Source organism: Acomys russatus, chromosome 1 (genome assembly GCF_903995435.1).
Source record: "Acomys russatus chromosome 1, mAcoRus1.1, whole genome shotgun sequence".
Taxonomy (NCBI): Eukaryota; Metazoa; Chordata; class Mammalia; order Rodentia; family Muridae; genus Acomys; species Acomys russatus.
The window spans coordinates 45,893,499-45,914,186 of NC_067137.1; the positions used below are offsets into that span (position 1 = coordinate 45,893,499).

At 42.0% G+C, this 20,688-nt stretch overlaps 1 non-coding gene across 1 annotated transcript; it reads right to left on the reverse strand.

Annotated features, from left to right (window-relative positions):
* Positions 1-959: 959 nt before the first annotated feature.
* On the reverse strand, positions 960-1,103 carry LOC127197336 (small nucleolar RNA SNORA48). Its single transcript, XR_007831652.1, has one exon. It is a non-coding gene; the product is annotated as a small nucleolar RNA SNORA48 (small nucleolar RNA).
* Positions 1,104-20,688: the final 19,585 nt, after the last annotated feature.

Here is a 20,688-nt window from a genome sequence, read left to right on the forward strand (position 1 = left end):
AGTAGGAGGAACTTTGAGTTGAAAGTTAGTTAAGACAAAGTGTAGAAGTAGAAGGAGTTGAGAGGACCCTCCCTTTGGGACCCTAAGGACCTCAGAGATCCCACTTTGCTTGACTAGTCCAACTCCATTACAGACTTCAGGTTTTCTGCCTAACTAGGCCAAGTTTCTAACAATTCATAGAAAAACCACAACCCATGGGCAGCTAATCAGTTTATAAGTCAAAATGATCAAATAGAATGTTTTTATTACTTTATGGCCTTGGTAAAGAATACAGCTGGACCTATCCAATCAAATTAAAGGCCAACTCCTGAGTAAGAGCCAAAACCTCAATGACTCAAAGAGTCCCCAGTAACCAAACAAGCAGCCAGTCCTGAATCCCCTTGTATACTCTGACTCAGTTCTGACAAATCAATTAAAGTTTGTCACAAATCCCTCTGGCTACCTATAAATTGAGCCTGCACACTCATTTCAGGGTTGTCCTTTTGAGGAGAGAGGCAATCTCAGCATGCTTGAATAAGTGCTCTTTGCTTTTGCATACTGCTTTAGGGTCTTTCTTCAGCAGATCACCTGGACCCTAACAGGGGCCTTTGGCTCTTTTGGTTCTTGGGCTTTACTCTTGGGATTTTAGCTTTTTGGCTATCAACACTCTAGCTCTTGAGATTCTCAGTTCTTTGGCCTTTGGCTTTTTTTGGAGGGCTTTGAGCTAGCAAGCATTTGGCCTTAGATTTTTTCCCCTTTTCCTCCTGGTCTGTCAACTGAGCTAGTGAGCCTTTGTGGGCCTTTTCCATGAGGATGTGAGCTGAGAGGGAAGGCCAGCTGGGTGCTTTCTCTGCCTCTCTGAGCTATCAGGTTTTTCACCACAGCATTTGGCTCCTGAGTCTTTATTGGTAAAAATAGAACTATCAGAGATTTTCAATTAAAACAACACTGCACTGCTTGGATTTGATTTGATTTGATTTTTATGTGTCCTAGGCATAAAAACGCTTTGGCCAAAAAGCCAAGCATCAAGCTAGGATGAACAAAGGACTGCCATCTGTTCTGCCCATGACTGATATAAGAACACCACCACCAACAAGGTGTCTTTTTGCCCATTTCCAGGGGGAGAGTTTTGTTGTTCGTTCTTTTGTTTTTATGTTGAGTCCTTTATTTCTAAATTTCCACTAGTGCTAAATTCTAATAGTGGATTGTTTTCTTTAAACTAAGTTGAATTACGTTTCAGTGTTCTTTTGACTCACATTTAGTTTCACATTTTTCTGAAACTGTGTGTTTGAATGTCAGTGTGGAATATTACATTGGCTTTTGGTTCTAATAAGATACCATAATGTAGTCTCCCTGTATCTTCTATGACTGTAATTGATGCCTTTATATGCAGGATTTGTGATAATGGAGTCAAGAGATCCCTTCCATTTCCAAATAGCCCATTGGAGATGGGCTACACTAGCATCCCAGGCAGCTATGTGGTACCTACAAAGCAAGAGAGGTGGGTGCCAAGTCTCTGGTCACTCTGGCAACAAAGCCTTGTTGCTGTGGAAATGTGGAGCATCGAAAAGATGTCATTAGCAGTCAGAGCATGCCCTTGGGTCGAGCACGGCAGTGAGAAACACACAGAACAGGTTACGCGTGTTATCTCTGTGGTAATTGGGGCCGATTCCGTAGCTTAGGCTAATTTGAACAGTACTCAGCCAACAGAGCAGCTTAGATGGACTGACAATTCTTAGTAGCAAGGACTTGGTAACCAAGCAGAAAGGGAGATTATAGATGTAAGGTGAGATATCCCTGTGGGATATTGCTGCCCTTTGACTTTATCTTGAATATTTTGCTGGTCCAATAGTCCTCCCTAAACCTTTTGCTTTTGTCTCTTCCAGAATCTTCCAGACTTGTTCTGGGGCTAATAGGAATGGAGGAATGTGTAGTGTGAAGCCCTAGGCTATGAAAATAATACACATTTGATGAATGTGTAAACTTAATCCAATGGCTTTCAGGGTCATATTGCCCAAAGTGAAGTAGATAAGTGCTCTCAAATATGTTCAAATATATTTACTCTTATATATATATATATATATATATATATATATATATATATATATATATATATATATATGGAACATGTGATAAAAACACATGAATTGATTTGGATAAATCAATTTCAATCAGAGAAAGATATCACAGAAGACCCTCTTATGAACAATATAGGCACTTTCCTTGATATCACTCTCAAGAAAGAAAAAAATCTTAAAACTCTGAAATGATGAGTACTGTTATTCCATGTATTTATTCAATACACACCTGGTGGAGGCATCAGCCCATCTGGTGCTCCTGATTCCATTGTAATAGATACACAGTTCTATGTTATGTTGATTCCTATCTGCCTGACGACAGTTTCTTTAATACTACTATGCCTCTTATAATATAGATGTGTTGAGATTGCATCTTTCAGCCTTGCATGTTGGTAACTATCAATCATTTGCCAATATTGTCATGGGGTACAGAATTATAAGTAGGCTTTACTTTCAGTAACTTAACAATGTTTTTCTACAGTCATCTTCCTTGCAATGATTTCTGTGGAAAGTCTCTCATTCTCTTAAGGTGTTCTCGTCTTCTCTCACTGGTCTTGAGGGATTTGGTTATGATGTCACTCCACTTGGAGTAATATGAGTGTGATAAACTTTGGTATAATTTTGTTGATGCTTCTTACCTTAGATTTTGCTAAGAATCTTAGGTTTGTAATTATACTGGTTCATAACTATAATTATAAAACATTGTTCATTGTTTTATTTAAAAATTTTGCTCCTCACTCCTTTTGAGAATTTCAGAATGGATGTGCCATGTGTATTAAGACACCTGAAGTTGTCCTCCAATTTATTGACATTCTTTTTCCATTATTTTTTCTTTGTATTTTATTTGGGTAATTTTCATTCTTATAACTTCAAGATTACTATTTATATCTTCTTAAATGTCAAATTTTATCAAATACCCATCAGATGCATACCTCTTAGACATTGTCGTTTTCTTCTCCATAAGTTCTCTTTTAAAAACATATTTCATGTCTCTTCTTAGCATGTTGATATATATATATATTATTCGGGTGAATTTTTATGTACCGTTTGAGCCACTGGGAAACTGGCTCTAAAATGGAGTTTTGCCTCTTTCTGCCAGTTTCAGATTCAATCATATCTGTTTCACTGTCCTCCAAAACCCCTTGTCTGAAGATGGGCTCTCCTTATCCCCAAGTCAATAGTAGAAAAGGAAGTGAACAATGAAAATCTCACCCAGCCAGACCTCCCACTTCCTTCTCCAGGGTCTAGCCTGCTGACATTCTGTGTCCACGCCAATCATGTCTTCTTCCCAACCTGTAGATCTAACTCAGGTCCCACACACAGTGCCCAGCCTAGTCTGGCCATTCCTGCCTGTCTCACAATCAACCTATAGGCTTCTGCTAGGACCCTAACTACCTGTTATCACCCATAGGTCCTTTCTGTCCTATACCCAACCCATCCAACCTCTCCATCCAGCTAGATCACTCACGCCCTTCTCCAAGGCTTATCCTGGCAAGTTTCTCTGACCATTCCCATCCACACACTCTCCCTAACTCACCAGATCTAGCCTTGGACCCACATCCAGTGCCACATCCTAGTCTGGCCTCCCATCTCTGTGTTGAAACCAATCTCTAGGCTTTTTTCCAGGATGCTCCTTACCTGTCCCCCAGTGCATTGGCCCTGCCACACAACATCCAACATTATCCACCTAGACAGATATACTCCCACACTCCAGGCTTTGGCCAGAAGGCACATCCTATACAACAGTTCAGTGCCGTCCACTTGACATCATTTAACTGAAGCCATTTTTAACCTTTAGGCCCAACCTGCCAAGTTATCCTTTCTTCTGCCCCAATATGCTCTGTACATATCAGACTTAGACCTAACAAAATAAGTCCACATGCCCAGATCCCATTGAAAAATAACTATAATATGAAAGATCAAGCCATATTTGTCTTCCAAGACTACCAATCCTGTAGAAATATTTACCAATAACAATTATCTCAATGGGCCTCAAGGCACAGATTTTAAAAGAGCAGTCATAAACTTCATCAAAGAATTTAAGGAATATAAAGAAGAAGCAAAAATTAGCATAATTAAATTAAAGAGGAAGAACTCAGAATAAATAAATGCCTGAGTGATGCCCAAGACAACACAAACATAGGGATGACAGAAATGTTGAAGAAAGATAATCCAGGACTTGACAATGGAATTGAATAAGGAGATAGAATATTGAATAGGACTCAAATTGAAATAAAAATTGAATTGAAAAACCATTTCAATTCAATGCATTCTTTACCTTAACCATTATAGTATTTTTCTCTGTCCTTCTCTTGGGCATTTTGCTGTTCCAGTCTCTCTCTGTCACAAACTTGGGGGTGAGAAGAGCTTTGACCTCAAAGGACAGCCCCCTAAACTAAGGAAACACACACGCATACAGGTACAAGAAGCACATAGAACACAAATAGATAAGACCTGAAATGAAAACCTCTATGGCATATCATAGTTAAAACACCAAGTATATATAACAAGGAAAGTGTACTGAAAGCTACAAGAGAAAATCCACAAGTCACATATAAAGGAAAACCCATAAGAATAGCAGCTGATTTCTCAGTGGAAGTGTTGAAAGCCAGAAGAGCCTAGAGCAATGCATTCTAAGGCCCAAAAGTCCATGATAGGAAGCCTAGACTAATATAGCCAGCAAGATTCTGCTGTAATTGACAGATAAAGAAAAAGTTTTCATGATAAACAGCCTAAAAGATATGTTCAACAAGTCAAACCTAATAAAATACAGGAAACAATATTTGAGGCTGAAGAAAGAGCATAGCAGAGAGACTCTGGGGAGAAATATTAAAGCAGTACTTGTTAAAATGTAAAGTACCACTGAGAACACAACACCAAAACCCAACATGATGGCCACAATTAACACACACTTCAACAACTTTAAATATTAATTGCCTCAGCCTTTCTGATGGGTGTAAGGGAATCTCAGAATGGCTAAGATCAAAAACTCAAGTGACACCACATGCTGGTGAGGATGTGGAGAATAAAGGAACACTCCTTCATTGCTGGTGGGAATGCAAACTTGTACAACCACTATGGAAATCTACCTGGCATTTTCTCAGAAAACTGGAAATAGGGCTTCCTCAAGACCCAGCTATTCCACTCCTGGAAATATACCCAGGAAATGCTCCACCACACAACAAGGACATATGCTCAACCATGTTCATAGCAGCCATATTCATAATAGCCAGAACCTGGAAACAACCTAAATGCCCCTCAGTTGAAGAATGGATAAAAAAAAAAACCTGTGGTACAATTACACTATGGAATACTACTTAGCTATTAAAAACAAGGAAATCCCAAAAACTGTGGACAGATGGATGGAACTACAAATGATCATAATGAGTGAGTTAACCTAGAAGCAGAAAGAATCACATGGTATATACTCACTTATAATTGGGCACTAGCACAAAAGGCATGTCCCATGAAAGTCTTCACTTACCAGAAGATTGGGAAAGATGTGAGGACATCCTACTGATCTCTAGGTAAGAGAAATATAAGAGATAGGGAAATAGAAGGACCCAGAAGATCCTAGGAACCTACAAGAAGAACATCTTGATGGGTGGACTGGGCCCCAAGGGGGTCAGCTCAAACTATCGCACTAACCAAGGACAATACAAGTAGTAAACACTGAACCTCTACTCTGATCTACCCAATGGACAGGACATTCTCCACAGTTATGTGAGAGCAGGGACTGACTCTGACATGAACTCTGGTGCCCCATATTTGACCACCTCCCCTTGGTGGGGAGGCCTGATGGCACTCAAAGAAAGAATAAGCAGGCTACCAAGATGAGACTTGATAGCCTATAACTATATAGTGGGATAGGAGGTCCCCCTTGGTCTTAAACCTAGGGAGGGGGAATAGGGTGAAAGTGGAGGGAGGAACGGGAGGATACAAGTGATGGGATAACAATTTAGTTGTAATCTGAATAAATTAACAATATTAAAATTAAAAATAATATTAATTGCCTCAAATCTCTAATTCAAAGACACAGGCTGATTGAATGGATCAAGAAACAAAACTCACCTAGCTGATGTCTATAAGAAACATATCTTAGCTTTAAAGATAGGTACCATCACAGAGTGAAAAATGGACAAAAAGATTATAATCAAATGTCATCAGAAAGCAAGCAGGAATCCCTGTCCTAAAATAAGACAAAATAGTCTCCAAACTAAAACTAATCAAAAGAGACACAGAGGAACATTTCATTATAATCAAGAGAGCAGTTAATTAACCAAGAAGACATCACTATTATACACAGATATACACCAAACTCTGGTGCAACCAAGTACTATGTTGACATCAATCCATTAATAGGAGGGGATTAAACACCCTATTCTCTCCAATACATGGGTCATCTGGACAAAACGTAAAGAATAATATCAGAATTAATTGACATTAAATATCAAATGAACTTAACATATATCTATAGAATATTCCACCCAAACACCAAAAAAATGACATATTCTACTCATTCTACTCAGCAACACATAGAAGCTTTTCTAAAATAGATCACATCCCATCATACAAAACAAACCTTTATAAGTTCAAAATTGTTGGAATAGGTCCTTGTATCCTATCTGGTGACAAGGCAGTAAAACTTAAAATAACAGCAAAGAAATCTCTAGTATATACACAAATTCATGGAGATTGAACAACCCATACTGAATGACAAAATAGGTCAAAGAAGAAATCAAGAAAGAAAGAAACATTTCACGGGATCAATGAAAATGAAAACACAACAGAATCTCTCGGACATATTGAAAGCAATCATATTGAGGGAAACTCAAAACACTAAGTGTCTATTTAAGCATGCATTTTTAAAATATACTTTATTGGGGATCTTATACCTCTACCTCCTTTCTCCACCCCAATCCCTTCCAATACCCCAACACCATGTAGGAAAGAAAGAAGGTTAGTGGGGAGAGAGGCATAGATAGTCCTCTCTCTCTCTCTCTCTCTCTCTCTCTCTCTCTCTCTCTCTCTCTCTCTCTCTCTCTCTCTCTCTCAGGGGTATTTATTTATTATGTATACAGTGTTATGCCTACATGTACACTAGAATGCCAGAAGAGGGTACCAGATCTCATTAAAGATGGTTGTGAGCTACCATGTGGTTGCTAGGAATTAAACTCAGGAACTATGGAAGAACAGACAGTGCTCTTAACCTCTGAGCCATTTCTCCAGCCCAGGGCATAGTACTCTTTAGCTGCTTCCTGCTGTTCAGGGGTGTTGGGTTCTTTGGGGGCAAGTCCAATCCTTGTTTCAGGACATCTCCAACTTCTTGTCAAACCAAAACAACAGCAAACAGGAGCAGCAGGGAGGAACAGCAGCTGTTTTCTTCTTTTGAGAGCCCCATCCTTCTCTGGGCTCTGATATTTATATCCTCTCACAGGCCCCAGAATTAAACTATATGAAGATGGTAAAGACCACGCCCCTCTCAGAGCCCACACAAGGCAAATCCTATGCGACTGGGGATAATCTGAAGCAGCTCTATATCCCACACCTGGTATTAAAACAAAAACATATTTACATAGCATCACCGAGGTTTTAAAGAAACCAAAACACCCACTACATGCCCACATTAAGAAAATTTTAAAGCACAAATAAATGACTTAGTGATGCAATTCAAAAGTTTGGAAAAACAAGAACAAACCAAACACAAACCCAATCAATGTCAAGAAATAATTAAATCAGAGCAGAAATCAATGAAATAGAAACAAACAAACAAAACAACACAAAGAATCAATGAATCTAAGTGGCTTATTCTTGAAATACAGGCATGGTTTAGCATGTGCATGTCAATATGTGTAACAAGCCACATAAATGTGTTGGTTTAAAGACAAAAACCACATGAACATCTCAATAGATGCAAAAAAGATCTTGACAAAATCCAACATGCCTTCATGATAAAAGTTCTAGAGAATGTGGGGCAAGAAGGAACATACCTCAACACAATAAAAACTACATATGTGAAACCCACAGCCAACATGATCCTCAATGAAAAAAAGCTTGAAGAAATCCAAGTGAAGTGAGGAATGAAACAAGATGTCCACTATCCCCATTCCTTTTTCAATATTGTGCTTTAAGTGTTAGCTGGAGCAATAAATCAAGAAAAGGAAATTAAAGGGATGTGCTAGGGAAAGAAGAAGTCAAACTATCCCTATGTGCAGGCAAAAGAGTCAGAGATAGCCCACTTCCCTGCTGTTAGTAGTCCCACTTGGTGACCAAGCTACACAACTGTCACATATGTGTGGAGGGCCTAGGTCAGTCCTATATAGGCTCCCTGGCTGTCAGTTCAGTCTCTGTGAGCCCCTAAGGATCCAGGTCAGTTGATTTGGTGGGTTTTCTTGTGGTGCCCTTGACCTCTCTGGCTCCCACAACCTTTCCTCCCCATCTTCTGAGGATTCTAGCTATCATGACTAACAACGGGGATGTAGAGCCTGAACTGGCCATGCCTTCCAGTGGATGGATTGGGACACCAACCAGCCACAAAACCTTCGACCTGCCTGCAAGATGTGCCAGGTTAAAGGTGGAGCAGAAATTGAGGGAGTGCCTGTCGTTCTTAATTGCATATCAGACACCAAACTTTATTTTCTTGAGCTGCTAAATATTTTTGTAAGCATTTTTCTTCTTAGCTTAGTGCTATTGAAAAACTATTTTATCTTCTCAGGCCTTGCCCCTAAGTTGTGTTTTTTTTTTTTAAATATCTAGCGTGTGTGTGCATTCATGCATGTGTGCACATGTGTTGTGGAGGGTTGATCATGGAGGTCAAAGAGGGCATTGAATCCCCTGGAGGTCAGTTGTGAGAGGCCTGACCTGGGTGCTGGGAACTGAACTGGAGTCCTCTGGAAGATCCAGTGAATGAGCACTCTTAACTGTTGAGATTCCTCTCCAGCCCCACTCACAAGTGCTTTACATCAGCACTGATGCAGCGTTTCGTCCAGAGCTGATTAGCGCCTATTACTGAAATGAGCCCAGTGATCCTCCTCCTCTATCTTTCTCCCTTGGTTCTGGGTTTTCTTTCATGAGCAGAATGCTTGACCTATGAAATGGGTGCTGGGATCTGAACTTTTGTCCTCAGGATAGTGTAGCATGTAGCAAGCACTTTTTAACCACTGAGCCATCTCTCCAGCCCCAGAACTTCTTTCTTTAGATTCTTATCTATTAAGTAATAGAAAATGAGACCAGTTTCTCAGATGCTAGCATTTTTTTAATTGTCGTAACTACTAATCACATATGGCTATTGATCACTTAAGCTGTGGCCATTCCAAATTAAAATATATGGTAAACTATAGTGTATCTAGTATATACAATATTTTAAAGTAATCTACACACAGCATTGAAGTTATCTCACACTTATAAATGTTGCTGTTAGCTTAATATGACCTAATAAATGTTCACTATTAGGCTTACAATTATTACAGCAGTATTTTCTAACCTGCTATCAATCAATAAAGGTCATACACATAGCCTTGGTTCACATGGGCTTGGAAGATATTAATCCCCTAAACTACCTTCCACCATCTTCCAGCCTCCATCCCATGCCATATGCTTATGAGTTGTATTTGGGCTACCTCCCATCCATAATCCCAAAATACTTGCTAAGGCTTTTTATCCGAGCCATCTCTTTCACTTGGGACTTTAGAGTTCCTCCCCCTGGCCCACAGGGCTCCTTTTATTCCCATGGCTATCCTCTTCCTTCTCCTCTGCTAGGACTTGTCTGCTTCTCCGTCCCAAGATCCTTCTTTCCCCAAGCCCTCAAACATTTGCCACACCTACCTTCTTCTGGACATGCCCAAGTATCGGCTGTCTTCACTAGTCAAACAGGGAGGCTAGGTTAAACAGCAATGCTTGGGGTATGTGACAGTTTGCTCATGAACAGTAAGAATCTCGGGGGCAAGCAAACTAAAAATATAAAGCACAAGACCATATTCCAACAAATATATCTTAGCTCAGAGTAGATTAATAAAACCTGAAACTGTCAAACTGCTTGAGGAAGACACAGCTCCGTGACACAAAGCTCTATGATGGTAACAGTTTGGGGAACGTTTTGGATGTGACTACAAAGGCCTGGGAAATGAAAGCAAAATGATTGCATCAAACTAAAACTCTTCTTTACAGTCAAGGAATCCACAAAGCATAGAGACAGCTCACCCGATACACAGAGTAGTACACATTTATAATCCCAGCACTTGGGAGGCCAAGGCAGGAGGCTTCTAAGTGTGAGGTCAGTCTGGACTATGTAGCAAGATCCTTTCTCAAATAATCAACCAGACAAACAAGGAAAAGCAAACCTTTGAGCTGAGAAAAAATATTTGCAACCCATACATCTAATAAGGAAGTTTCCCCCTTATATATTATATAAAAATATTATGCCCATGTTAATTGCAGCATAAATTATAATAGCCAAAATATGACTCAATGAACAAAAAATACGGTATGTGTATATGATGGAATAGTGCCCAACCTTTAATAAGAGTAAAATCTTCTCATCTGTGACATGGGTAGGTGAGAAGACATTATGTTAAGTGAAATGAGCTAGATACACAAATACATACTTCATAAACCCAATTATTTGTGAAATCTAAAAGATGATGTCATATTACTGGAGACTATAAGGCCAATCAATGTCTTCAGAATTGTACTTTAAACCCACCTCAGCACTGTAGCATGGAATTATGGAATCATTGATTAGAGGACATAGAAATAAATAAAAACAATTTAAAAATATAAACTTTCAAATTTAGTATCTGTGTTGTAATGTCAAGAAAAGGCAAGAAAGTTTTATTGAGTTTTATTTTCCTCTTTAAATCTTTTTTGCCTGGTATAAGTTCAAAGAAGAGAAAAGTTAAAACATTTTCACTTTGAAAATACATACTTCTCTCACTTTTCTCTTATGAAAAAGGAAAACCAGCAATCTACAACAGAATCTACAATCAGTTGTCAGACCTTGGGATGTGTCATAGATCATCCACTTATGGAACAACAAACAAAACATGTTACAATGCTGCAGAGGCTACAGTTAGCAGTTGTCTTTAACAAACATGGCCCTGGTGCTGAAGAGAATCTAAGTCACTGCTTTCTCCATCACTGCATCCATATGGCAAGTTCAGGGACCAAGGACCCAGGGCATTCCCTCAGAATGGTTCATAGAGTGGAGTATCTAAGGCAGGCACTCCATTTTTGTCTGCTGATACTGCTCCAGGAAATTAAAGGCACTGATTTAGCATTTTCCTATTCTGAACAAAATATTTATTATAAAAAGAGAAAGAAATGGCCAGGAAGAATACTGGGAACTATTCTTTTTTCTGGAGCTAGGGGGATAGAAATAGTTGCTACTGCAGCAGTTGTCGACTCTGCACTACGAATCCACCAGGGCTTGAAAGGCCCTTTTACAGAGGCAATGGAAAACACAGATATTTACATTACTATTCATAACAGTAGCAAAATTACAGTTATGAGGTAGCAATGAAAATGACTTTATGGTTGTGGGTCACCACAACATGAGGGACTGTATTAAAGGGTTGCAGCATAACGAAGGTTGAGAACAACTTTGCTGCAGCATCTAAGCTGAAATTAAATGAAGCTGACGATGCCATGAGCCACTGCCAATCAGTCACAGCAGCTTCATACCTAGAGAAATTGGGAACTTGGCGAGAGGCTAGTGTAACCCCTTAATCATCCAGACCAATGAAGACCAAATCACGTCAGATGACAAATCCACAGGCATTACTGGTTATGCCACAGTGGAGGAGCACCCAGAGTCTTCTGATAGGCATGCTTGTATTCCTGATTTCCAATTACTAATGTGAGTGAGGACCAGGACTCAAGCAGGAGTCACTCGTGTAGCAGAAGTAGGCACCACAAATGTAGTAGCGAGCAATCAGAAGTGGGGAGTCTGCATCAGGGTGCCTGCATCACAGGATTCCCACTTCCTTATCAGTTTCCTGTTGCTGCTGCATGGATGACCACATCATGGCTTCAGGTGACACACATATACTATACTCTGGCAGCAAAATATTTGACAAGGACCTCGACGGCCTGAACTAGAGGCATTAGCAAAGATGTGGTCTTCCTGAATCCACCAGGGAGGATCTATTCTCACCTTCTGGAAATCCAGCTCATTTTTGGGGGTCCAGGGCTGTTGTTTTTAACATCTCAAAGGTTCGATTTTACCAATGAAGACTCAGGAGCCGGATGCTGGGGCGGAAGCCTGTTAGCTCAGAGAAGTCGAGAAAGCCCGTAGGTGACCTTCTTCCTCAGCTGATGTCCCCAAAGATGAAGCTCTCCTTCTACACACTGTGTCAAAAACCTTCAAGCACATTGTCCCCCTCTGCTTCTTCCTGCGCATCTCTCTATCCATCTTCCAAACTTCCTCTTACTCTCTCTGTTTTTTTCCCATTTTTACTCCCTGTCACCTGGTTGCTTGCTCTGCCTCTTGACCTATGGTTGACTTTATTTCATCCTGTTCAGTCAGAAAGCTCTTGGATTAAAGGTGTGTGCTAAGGCTGAGCCATACCACGGCTAGAAACAGTTTTTTTCCACTAAGCAACACAAGCTCAGGGTTCACAGTGTATCCTGGAACACAGAGCTATTTTCCTCCAAAGCCAGTCTCAATGAAATCTATCTAGATATCATCCCTGTCCTCTCACTCTTCTTCCCTCTCTTGCTTTTAAAGAATCCTGGAGTCAGTTCTGGAAACCAAACTCAGATCCTCTAGAAGAGCAACAAGTAGTCTAACCTCTGATCCATTTCTCCAGCCCCGCAGCTTAAAGTATTATTACCTGTCTACACACAGATGTAAAACAGCACATGTCTTAGGGTTTCTATTGCTGCAATGAAACACCATGACCAAAAAGCAAGTTGGAGAGAAAAGGGTTTATTTGGCTTATACTTCCGTATTGCTGTTCATCATTGAAAGAAACCAGGAAAGGAACTCAAACAGGGCTGGAGCTTGGAGGCAGGAGCTGATGCAGAGGCCTTGGAGAAGTGCTGCTTACTGGCTTGCTTCCCATGACTTGCTCAGTGTGCTTTCTTAAAGAACCCAGGACCACCAGCCCAGGGATGGCACCATCCGCAACGGGCTGGGTCCTCCCCAGTTGATCACTAATTGAGAAAATGGCTTACGGCTGGAGCTCACGGAGGCGTTGCCTCAGCTGAGGCTCCTTCCTCTCTGATGGCTCTAGCTTATGTCATGTTGACACACAAAGCCAGCCAGTACAGCATATTTCAAGCAATAAAAGTGTTACTTAAAACAGGCAACAAGATGAATGGCCTTACCAAATTGCATAGGACAGTTAGGCCCCAAAGGGGTTCCGTGAGCACCAGCGTTGGCACCCAGTAGCTCAAAGTGTGGGACCATCACAAGAGCATTTGAAATGCCAGAATCTCTAGAGAAGGACAGCGCACCATAGACCCCTGACTGCATCTAGGGTGCTGCACACAATTTGGGGGAACACTCTCTGAGTCAAAGATGGATGGAACCACATTTAGGGGTTCTGTCCTGCAGAAGCAACCTGGGTAAAGGGGGATGGGTGGGGGTTGGGGAGGCAGGGGGCGGGGCATGAGCTTGGAGGCTCCTCCCTCCTCAGATGGGAATAGTGACCTGGGCTTAACCCTCTGGTGCACAATGTTCCACTTGTGAAATGGCTTAAGTGAGAGTTGTGTGAATTCAAGTGTCAAAAACAGTGTGTGAGAGGAAAGGAGACATGATGAAAGGTACTTTAAAAGGTGTGTGGGGGGGCACAGAGGTAAAGGGCTCAATAGCCTTTGCCTATGAGAAGCATTTAAAGAGAGAGAGTGGTAAAAAGGGAAATTGAAGAAGTCACCGGCCAAGGGAAGAGATTTCTGTTTCAAGGGTACAGTGCTGAGAGAAAACCTCAAGCGACACTCACATGGGCTGGCTCCCAGAGTGACATAGACACAACACCACTGAATTACTCAGGCAGCTGACAGGGCCTCGCACTGTTGCACATAGAAAAAGGGAGAGTTTTTCAGTGCAGTTGCACAACCGACTGGAGTGCACCTTCAGTCACCCTGGAGTCACATCATGGCACTAAAAGTCTGTTTCTGGCTCTGGCTCTAAGATTAACTGCTCAATCCCTGCCCTGCCCCGCACCCTCAGGGAGCAGCCCCTTAAAAGAGAAGTGTCCTTCCACCACAGTTAGCTGGTTGACTAAGGGGAGAATCGGTAATGGTAATGTAGAGGTGAAAAGAATTGAGTGTGTCATCCAGCCTATCCTTTTCCACCTGAGGACTGTAGAGTTCTTCAGCCCCCCTTCTTAACAGCCCCTGTCCCCTGTCTGTCCAGTTCAACACTCTTCTGTACTTCATCAGAGTCCTCCACATGTTGCCCCTAGTTCCTTGTCTTTCCACAGTTCTCTTCGAACTGGTCTCACGAGTAGCACTGGAGAGAGACCTCCTCTGGGCCTGCGCAGTGCGTGGGTGGGAGAAGCTGGGAACTCGCCCAAGTTATTACGTTATCTCACCACAACGATCTGATTTCTCTAGCATTGGGGGGTAGGGATGTTTGCTTGGGCAGACATTACATTTTTGGTCCTGGAGGGCAGGACACAGTAGGGGGTCCGGCACACAGCTGGATTTTCAAGGTGCTCCACAGTGCTCCACCGCCCCATCTGAACTTTCCGTGAGTCCACTCGCTGTGTCTTGAAGAGAACGTCTCTTGAGCTCCGTTAGGTGTGCCACTAAGGACTAACAGCTAGCTAGCTGCTCAGCAGCCTGGCACACCTCAGGGACGAGCTTCTCTCCAGCAAGTGAGCAGCCAGGCAAGGGAAAGAAACAAAAACAAAACAAACACCAAACCCATAAGAAGTTCAAAACAAGACAACAACAAAGCCCCACTCTTTAGTTGGCCTCACGTAGAGGTTGGGATTAAAAATAGTTCTGAGCCAGTTTAGAAAAGAAGGGTCACGGGTTTGTGGCCAACCAGAACTGCAAAGTGCAGGCTGCCTCCTCTCAAGACAGACACAGAACAAGAAGCAGAGCAACAATCTAGAAAGGGAATAGCTCTTTGATCCTGCCCGGTTCTCAGTGAAATGGTGGATTCAATATAGATGGTTCTAAAAGCCCCAGGAAGACACCCCCCAATTTTCACCAGGCATTAGCTCCTGGCTGGTGTGTCTGAATGTACTCCAGTTAGTGCTGTTGGATTTCTTCTTGAAGTTACAAGACCTGGGAGCTTCACTTGAGATCTTTATTACTGATTTATGGCCAATTTGGATGTGTTCTCTGATGGCTGGGCCTGCAAAATATGCAACTCGGATAGGATGAAGCCCCAAAGGCTCATGTTCGGCTTGACGAGAAAGATTACTTCATCCCTGTTGGCCTTCCTCCCAACAGATTCTTGGTCCTAACCCTGGGTCTCCTTGGGCCACTACTACATTCCTGAGGTGTCACTTTGCACTCAGACCTCATGAAGCCTTAGCTGTTATTAACAGCAATAATTTCTCTATAGGCACAATGGACTGCCCAGATGGGGTGCTTTATTGCTCCTCAGTGTCATAAACTATTACCCTAAACCCAGGGAGAGTCAGTCAGCCATGGTGTCGGCATGACACATCCTAGCTTCAGAAGACCCACTTACAGGGGACACAGTCTTAACCACATCTGTAGGTTTACAGACCCCTGAGGACATCCTGCCTGTTCCTCAGAGCTCTGCTTTCCTGCTTGAGTGAGCTTTCCTGAGGCCAGCATTGGCACCCTGCCATTAACAGACTCCAGAGGCAGATAAGAAGCCTAGAAACATGGTGCTTCACTGAAGTCTGAAAAGGGTGAGAGAAACCCATCATCTGCCTCCAAGCTTCTCTTCCACAAGCTCCAACTCCAGCATGCAGTTCATAGATGACTACTATGCCTGATGGCTTGGGCAAGCAGAATGGTAAAAAAAAAAAAAGGGGGGGGGGAGGGTTCGTCAAACACCCTTTCCCTAATGTGAAATGGTGGGGGAACATGTCCGGGTCACCTGAGCTGCGCTGTGCTACTGGTTAGGGAGGTTTGGGACCTTTAATTGACCCTTGTCATTTAGGGACAGGTGCCGCATTTGCCAAGTGGTAGCTTTTACATAACTCGAAGGCGTTCTCCAACACCAGCTGGAACTATCTTAAGCCCTGAAGGCCTGCCAGCAATTAAACTGCTGCGGAAACGCGCTGTTCCACCACATCACAGGCCACAGTGTGCTGAGCCCTGGTAGCTATTGCATCAGCTCAGCCCAGCCTGCTCTTCCAATCAATTAAACGTTCACTTGAATATACCATGCTGGCAGTCCGACTGCAATTCACTATCTCACGCTCAGTTTAGATTTTGCTGGCAGAATTCAATGTCTTCTTATAACACAGGCTGCCCCATGTCCGCGCTAGCTGGCCTTTAAAAAGATTTCCCAGAGGTTCCAAGAACAGAGCTATCACTTTTCTGCCCAAGGGGAAACCTTCTCAAGCCTCCAAGAATAGCAGCTGCACCATGTATGTGCCCTGGTTATCATTGTTTTTTTTTTTTTTTTTCTGGACAAAATACACAGGACCAGTTATGTTTATCGTCCCTCCCTTTTGTTGTTGTCATTGTTGTTGTTGCAATCCATGCTCACTGGAGAAAAAAATAGTCAAAATATCCAGATAGGCAAAATGAAAACCAATTACAAGCCTTGAATTCTCACCAATATAGCTCTAAGGTAGACTGTCTATCTAGCCATTTATTTTAGTGTCTGGAGTCATTGCTAGCAAGCCAGATATAGAGCCCTGGACAAATGACAGTTTAGTACAGAACAGTGAAGAAGAGTGTAAATGACATGTAATAAAGTACTGGCTCAGCTAGTTCTCTACTTGGAAAATGGCCACAAACAAGTGAACATACGTGAAGTTTCTACTAAATATAGAAAATCCATTTCAAGTAGATTACATTTTTTCTATGTAAAAATAACAATGAAGATTTTAGAAAAGAATCTAGGAAGGTTATATATACTCTAAGAGTGGAAGAGACATTCAAAATTACTTTTATTACTTTAGTGTGTGTGTGTGTGTGTGTGTGTTACAAGTGTAGGGGTCTGTGAGTGAATGTGCCACAGCTATTGTGGGGATAGGTTCTTTCTTTCCACCATGTATGTCCCAGGGATTGAATGTAGGACCTCAGCCTTATTAGCAAATGCCTTTACCCTTTGAGCCACCTTGCTAGCTTAAGAATTTAATTTTTTTAAATCCTGGGGTGGTGGGGGGTGCTGGTTATGCATATACAGATGTCAGAGGACTGCTTTCAGAAGTCAATTCTTCTACCGTGAAAGTTGGATTTGCAACTCAGGTGGTCAAGCTTGGACAGCGGGCATTTTTACCCGCTGAGTCATCTTGCTGGCCCAGGGACAGACATCTTAAAACTAAGACTAGAAACTGTAAAGAAAATACAGTCAATATGACTTTTTAAATTATGAAGTAACACATAAGGAAAAGAACATCAGTAATTCAAGTGACAAAATTTATATAAGCCGTATGAGCTCTTTGATTTGGTAAATAGAAAGCAAAATGATGAAAAAGAAATAATTCATAGAATAAGTTTAAATGGCCATCAAGAATAGAAGAAGATGCTCAAATTTACTAGTTGTCAAAGATAAATAAACTAAGGTGAATGATGGAGATTTTCACCATTTTACACTGAGATGGGTAAAAAAAGAAAAAAACGCCTCATCATACGTTGTGAGGCTGGGGACGAGGAACAGGAGAGTACACTCTGATACTTGAATAGTGGCTCTATTGTGTGCTAAAATCCTTTATAGGAAAGAGATTTCACAGCATCTATTGGGCTTCAAAGTGCAGGTGCCCAGTGATCCAGCAATTGCACCCTCGGGAGTCGTACACCTGCAGAGATATGGCAGTCGCTCTAGGAATGTGTCTGCATGGTCCCTTGTTAACCTCGCAGTAAAGAAATGGGGAAAAAGGGAATTCCCATCAGCCATGCAGGAGCTTAATAATTTATGGACAGTTTTACACAAAGGAATGCTTTTGCCATCAATAGAAAATGAATTACAGCTAAACCAGTCTGTGTAGAAGGATTCCCATCATGTGTCATGGAATGAGAATATGGTGACTGAAGGACACAAGGTAAGTGGCTGATGTGGTGCTGTATGGGTTGAACATTTCAGCAACTGGTGTCCCAAGGAACCTGGACAGAGGGACAAAGAATTTGTCACTACCGCACTGATCCCGGAGACACCTCATTTCTCAATTCATTCATTTCTTGGACTGTGCCCAAAGTGAAAAATGAGACGGCCATGGGTCCACCACTAATCCCATCAAAACAGCCCTCTTGTTAGTACTGGATACTTACTTGAAGATTTCTCTGCAGGCGATTAAGCTGTGAGTGTTGACTAGCTCCCATAGGCATTCCTCACTGGGATGTTTTTTTTTTTTTTTTTTTTTTTTTCTGAAAAGGAAGGTGATGATCCATATTACAAGTCAGCCTCCAGTCAACCAGTCCCACGAGTCTCCTCACCTGATGGTAGAATGACAGCACAGCTGTCTGGGTCAAAAGTTCTGGGTACCTATGTTTTATCCAGATGTAGGATACAGAGAATGGCACATGGGGCTTTCACATATCCAAAGGAAGCCTTGCCTAACTCTACAGGGCTATCTTGATGGAGAATCAGGTTGACCATGAGTGTGCCAATGCATAGTCTCTGAGAAAGATTCTAACTGTGGCAACAAATAGCCGAAGGGGAAAAAAAAGGAGAAAAAGGAGGAAAAAGATCTCAGAACTGTTCCAAGGCAAACAATGAGTGAAAACTGTTGCTTTGTGTTTATGAATCTGAGGTTCCTAAGCAAAGTAAAGCTCTATCATGGGCCATCAAATGAAACTCATTATTACCTTTGGCAAAAATGGAATGATCCAAGCGGGCCAACTGAGTAATTTCCCCAACACTCTTCTTATTGGCTGACAACAAATCAGACTTCTGTATTACCCCAAAACATTAAAACCCAAATCTCCCAAGCCAAGCCCACAGCTGGGAAATCAAAAGCCTAGATTATAGTTTTAATGATGCTTAATCATTTAATTAAGTTTAATTGGGCCAAACTCAATAATTACTTGCTACCCTGCCATGCAGGGTGTGGCATACTTGAGGTAGGGAGCCAACAACTTCAGCCCTACAAATCTTTTTCCTCTAGCACTGCTGCAAGTGTCCTGTGCCTGATTCTCTCCAGTGTACTCCATGATGGTGCTGATGCGACTCTCAGGAAGTGTTGTGCCATTGTTTTTGCCATTTTAGCAAGAGAGTAGTGTAAGCTACTTATACTGATGTCTGAGTGTACTACCATCCAAGGGTTCTGTTGTCTTGATCTGAAGGTAAAGTTTGTATGTAATTTGAAAGAAAGGAGAGGGTGAAAAAAGAGAAAGAGGGAGTGAGAGAAGGAGTGAGGAAGAGAGAGAGAGAGAGAGAGAGAGAGAGAGAGAGAGCACCCACACAAGAGAGCCTTAGTGTTTCTTTATAATTAATTGACTTTTAGGTTAAATGACTTTACCCCAACTTTCTAAGGTCTCTGTGAAGGGATGTTGTGGCTGCTGCCTTCATATCTTCCTGTGTGTGTCTGAATCTCTTTGTACTGGCTGAGGACAGAGAGAATACAGAAATGCCCCTGACACTTGGCCATTGGGCCAGGGACCCAAAAACTGGCACAACCAGGATAGTGTCTTGCAGTTTGTACCCAGGGCACCCAGGATCCAGTTTCTGCCTAACATGAGAACTAGGCAGGCGGCTCTTAGTACTCAGAGTGACACGAGCCAAGCTGACCTCTGGGGGTGTGATGTTATCTAAGAAACCTGGCGTTTCTGACTTTCTCCTAGACACCTTCCTTCCTACTCCTTCAGACACACACAGAAATGCCAGCACATTATGGCTGATTATAACTACAGCCATGCATTGCTTAGTGACGGGTAAATGCTGAAGAATTTGTCCCTAGGCAATTTTGTTGTTAGGCAAGCATGATGACGCATCTTCACACAGCTGAGTTGAGTAGGTCCTTGCTCAGAGAAATTGTCCTAAGGGTCAGGAATGGTCCATGTGCTCTACTATAAACAACAATGCCATTACATGGCACATGACTCTGCTCTTACCTATTGTCAAGTTCTCTGTTGGTGCTTTGTTTTAGCCTTAAATAATAAGTTACCTCATCTCCTCTAATAATATGTTCCCTCTGAAAGATAGAGGAACCTGTAACCCGGAAACAAAAGGAAGTGGGAGGAAGAGAAAGAAAGCAAGAAAAGAAGAAATGCCACAAGGCTCAGTTCTTTTCCTTCTGTAGCTACTAAACTCTCTCAGTTATTGTTCTATTGCTGTGAAGAGACACCGTGGCTGAGACAACTTATAAAAGAGAAGCTTTTAATTGGGGGATTGCCTGTCGTTTCAGAGGGTTAGTCCATGACTGTCATGGTGGGAAGCATGGCAGCAGGCAGGCACGTATGGTATCAGAGCAGTAGGTGAGAGCTTACATCCTGGTCCACAGAGAGAAAGAGAGAGAGAGAGACAGACAGACAGACAGAGACAGAGACAGACAGAGAGGGAGAGAGAGAGACAGAGAGGGAGGGAGAGAGA